This window comes from Myotis yumanensis, unplaced genomic scaffold, assembly GCF_028538775.1.
Source record: "Myotis yumanensis isolate MYYU_CA2020_CCGP unplaced genomic scaffold, mMyoYum1.0.hap1 SCAF_3, whole genome shotgun sequence".
NCBI lineage: Eukaryota > Metazoa > Chordata > Mammalia > Chiroptera > Vespertilionidae > Myotis > Myotis yumanensis.
The window spans coordinates 47,343,944-47,349,111 of record NW_027223754.1 but is presented as its reverse complement, the minus strand read 5'-3'; positions in this window follow the sequence as shown (position 1 = coordinate 47,349,111).

Sequence of the window (5,168 nt, the reverse complement as noted above, 5' to 3'; positions counted from 1 at the left end):
CCTACCTAATGTGAGCATTCCAACCAATCCACCACTCACCAGCTGTACGACCTTGGGTAGGTGACATCATCACTCTGAGCCTGTTTCAACATCTACGGAAAAGGAATGTTAATTATAGGAGTTACCTCATGGCATTGCTGTGAGGATTAAAATGAATCGAAGCCCAAAAATACTTAGAATGCCTGGCAAAGAGTGATACTATATATGTTTTTATTATGATGATTATCCTACCCAGTGCATCCTAGGTGCTAAATAAACATTTGTTGAATTAAATGCCCCTCCAAAATAAAGCAATGCATAGAGAGCCCTTCTCAGATAATATAACACAAAATGTAGTCCCATTTGCTATAAATGCAAATTCTAAGAAAATAAAAAGTTCAGAACACTGTTTCCAGTGGCTGGAATTTACCGAGCAGTTGTTGGTGCAGTGTCGTCTGAGCGGCTCTGAAAGCCCCACAGCATCCGCACAAACGCTGCTCTAGTGCCTGAAGCCCACCCAGTGTAATTTTGGCGACACCACTGAAAATCCTTTTAAAAAACAAACGTTAAAGAGTAGAAAGAGGTGATGCTACTTATTAAATGATAGTCGATCACTTGGAACAAGGTGGGGAATTTAAATAATACTTACTGTTGCTTTAGCTATGTCATTTATTAGATTAGTCACCTGGTTACAAACATTCTGTGGGATTATATCAGAGAAAGGACAGGAATGCTAAGAACTCAGGAGAGTGCTGGAAAGGCTCTAAGATAAGATAGAAGGAGTAAAATGCCTAGTTCATTTTTTTTTTTTCCCCAGAGGCTAGGACACCTCTGTCTTCTCAGAATGCCGTCAATACTATTTTAAAAGGAGAATTTCCAACCTCAGGATGTATGTGGTAGTGTGTCTAGCTTTTGAAGTCACTGACAAAAAAGATCTGATAATGTTCTATGTTTTGACACTTCCATTATCCCACAAAATAAAGACTTTCTTGCTTTAAAAAAAAAGTGGTTCCCTGCTTTAAAGAAAAAGCTTGTCTCCACCTAACAGTGGAGGTTTCATTTATACCTTGTGCAGAGTACAAATTGCGGTGCAGGAGTTAGTGTGGATCAGCCGGGGACACAATTAGAGAGCCTGACATTGGGTTACCGGGACAGAGACGTCTTGCTATGCAACGCTGACCTGTCACACTCAAAGGTGGAGGAAGACCTTAGAAACAACGGGTGTGCTGTGAGAAGCGAGTGGCACTGGTTTTTGTACACACTCACTGAACTAATTACAGAAAGTTCATGATGCCGTAGTAGTACTCTGAGTTCCAGCATCTGGGTTAATGTGCTCAGGGTATGTGTTATGATAGGAACTGACTGTTGGAAGATTGTGGTAACCCACTGATAATTCTATTAACATTATATAAATGTGGGGCAGTGGATGTATATATAACATTCCTCTCCTTCCTTTCCAAGATCTGATAAGACGGACACAGGAGTCAGACTGATGGGGACACACACGCTGGAGCCCCTACTATTAGAAGCTAGCTTGGAGAACAGGAGGCAGGTGTGCTGGTGGCTTCTAATACTCATGTACATTTACCTACCACACTTCCGAACCCCAAGGCATGGCCAGAAGCAGAGATGGGTCTGCTACTCATAGGACAAAGCAGACTAGAAGGTACTTTATCTACAGGTAGGAAGTCCTCCCTTTAACCTCCAATTAAAGGGAAGAGTGAATCAAGCACCCCACTTCTTTCTCTTTCTCTGATGAATTACATTCATGTAAGTGAGATTATATATTTGTCTTTGACTGACTGGCTTATCATTTATTGATTTTCAGAGAGGGGAAGAGAGGGAGAGAGACAGTGAGAAAGAGAGAGACAAACACTGATGTGAAGGAGAAACATGGACTAGTTGCCTCCTGCATGTGCCCAGACCAGGAATGGAACTCACCACCCTTAGTGTATGGGATGACTCTCCAACCAACACAGGCCAGGGCTGACTGGCTTATTTCACTTAGCATAATAGTCTCCAACATTTTCATTGCTTGCTATGTTTTACTGATATTTACTCGGCTGTGCTTTTATGAGAATCTCCTTCAAAAGTAGTACATTTTTCATAATAGGGAAGAATAAAAAAAAACAACCTTTGAAAAATTTGTTCATTAACCCTTCAGAGCAACTCTACCAAACCTCATTCTGAAGATCTCATGAAGACCAAAGAATTTTGAAGATTTCATACAGACCAAACAATCCTGCTTTCTAATGCCATGCTGAATGCTTTAAGAAAATATGAACAAGGAGAGAAAGATGGAAATCCCTATAGGTGTTTTGTGCCTTCTTGGTTGTTAAAGCTTCCACAAAGGTATCTAAAAGGGCTTAAGGCTCATAACAAAATTTGGGATGAGAAAGGATGACTTACTTTGATAAAATGGAAGAATTCTTGTTAAAGCAGTCACAGACTAATTTTAGGAAAGAGTTGATGTGAAAGTGAAAGATCTAAAAATGTTCCTTAAAACACTTAGGCTCTTTTACCCTCCCAAAATATATATGTGCCAGGTTCAAGTCCATAGGTGGCAATAAGTGATTTTCTAAATATTCCAAGGATTTTTTTTTTCTAACTCAAGGCCCATATCCAGTTGCAAGTATAAATATGTTGCTGATCTGATCTGCTACAAAGAGTATAGGAGGATAAACTTGGAAATCGAGGCTGGTATTTAACTCATTTCCTGGGTTTTCTTTCTAAAGGTTTTTTTGGTTCTTTGCAGGATTCCACACCACTTCACCACAATTTGCTGGCCACTTTTAACTGTGTCATGCCAGCCTAGGTAGCAGCTCTGTTAGCCTACTGAATACAATAATGTGATTTGCCTTGTTCAAGAAATACAGTATTATCCTTTATAATAAAAGAGAAACATTCAAATTAACCATCCCTCCGCTACTCTCAAGCCATGCCCACAAGCCACACCCACAAGCCAATCAGGAGCAGGTATGCAAATTAACCCAACTAAGATGTTGGCAGCCATGGAGCTGGAGCAAGCAGGAGGCTTGGGTTGCCCCTGGGAATGGAGGAAGCCAAGCTTCCCGCCTGCCCTGGCTGGTCCTCGGCTCTGCTCAAGGCTACAAAGTTTCAGTTATCCTATATAATAAAAATGTAATATGCAAATTGACCCTAACAGCAGAACGACTGGGAATGACTGGTCACTATGATACACACTGACCACCAGGGGCAGATGCTCAATGCAGGAGCTGGACCCTGGTGGTCAGTGTGCTCCCACAGGGGAAGCTCTGCTCAGCCACAAGCCAGCCTGATGGCTGCCAGCACAGTGGTGGTGGCAGGAGCCTCTCCTACCTCCTCAGCAGCTCTAAGGATGTCCACTGTTCCCTGCTGGCAACTGGTCATCCCCCGAGGGCTTCTGGGATGGCAGAGGGATGTCTGACTTCCAACTTAGGCCTGATCCCCCAGGGAGCAGGCCTAAGCCAGCAGGTGGACATCACCCAAGGGGTCCCAGACTGTGAGAGGGCACAGGCTGGGCTGAGGACCCCCCCCACCAAGTGCACATATTTTTGTGCACTGAGCCTCTAGTTGGATATAAAATCTCTAATGACAAAATTATATATCCCTAACATTAATGCAGTGACTTCTGTTTCTAAATCTGTGAATGGCATTATAATTAATGCAAATATATGTATTCCCAATTTGGAAAAAAAGTGAGATTTTGTATCTTTTATGTTGAAACTTGGGCTCTTTTACAGAAGAATGCACAGGACTTTAAAGATAAAAGTTTGAGTACTACTGGGTTAGGAAACAAAAAATAAATTTGGCAATAACCAGTAACTTGTTCTCTTCCATATAATTTCTAGTCAGTGATTGCTAAATTTTGAACCACCACTTTCCATAATTTAGTCAATATCTGTCCAGAACTAGAAATGAAGTATATTACCCTTAATATATTTCAATATATTTTTCAAATGTTGAATGTTAGGGTTGTCCAGTCATTTGGCATCCAAAATTAGTAAAATCCCTCTCTAAAGTGGTTGAAATAATAAAATGAATTAAGAAACTAACTGAGGTCACTCAGAGATATACTGGTGTATCTGGAAATAAAACCCAAGGCAATTTTTGGTTCCATAATTTTTTATCCCACCAAGGCACATCTTTGGTAGTTAATAATTATATATCTCCTCTCTTATATTGTTTATGTTCCTTGAACCATCAGTCTTTTAAATGATAATTTGGAATATTTTTAAAAGTTGACCTTCTCATTGTTCCTTATATAGATATTTTCAGCAGGACCAACAATAAAAGAGGAGAAAGAAAGAAAAGAAGGAAGAAAGAAAGAGAGGAAGGAAGGAAAGAAGGAGAAAGGAAGGGAGAAAGGAAGGAAGGAAGGAAAAAAGGAAGGAAGAAAGAAAGGAAGGAAGGAAGGAAGGAAGGAAGGAAGGAAGGAAGGAAGGGAGAAAGGAAGGAAGGAAAAAAGGAAGGAAAAAAGGAAGGAAGGAAGGAAGGAAGGAAGGAAGGAAGGAAGGAAGTTTTAAAAGGTGAGAGGAAAATAATAAAGAATTATTGTGAAAATCTGGATACAGGTGAATATCACGTTAAATAGATTATTACATATAGACATAACCTGTTCTACCTGTTAAAGAAAAATTGAATTATTATTTATAACATTCTAATATTAAGTCATAATATTTCTGCTATAGAAGGTTCAATAAACTAATAAAAGTATCCACATAAAAAAAGTTAGTGCCAACTAACAGAATAAGAATAAATGAATCTAATTTTTTACTAAAAAATTTTAGAAAAACAACTTTCTGTTTAATTTATATCAGTGATTTGTAAGAGACCAAATTTAGCCTATTCTAAACAAAAGAAATATGTTTCTAATTCATATCTATAATTATAATTATGAATCAGAAGAAACTGTTATAAACTATGCTTCCTATTGTCATTTTATTTAATTTATTTTGCTTTATTAAGCACATCCTTATCTAGCTCTTTAGAAACCAATTCTTTATCCAGGATGGCAGTTTCAAGAATTAAGTGTAAAGTTTCTGCATACTCAGTGCTTAAAATTTCAACGGTACTATTTTACAGTTTCTAAAGGATAATTCAGACCAATCACATACACAATAATGGTGCACTTTTTTCAAAGAACTAGTATTTATGTGCTTTGCCAGTTTCTGAGAAACCACAGCTAT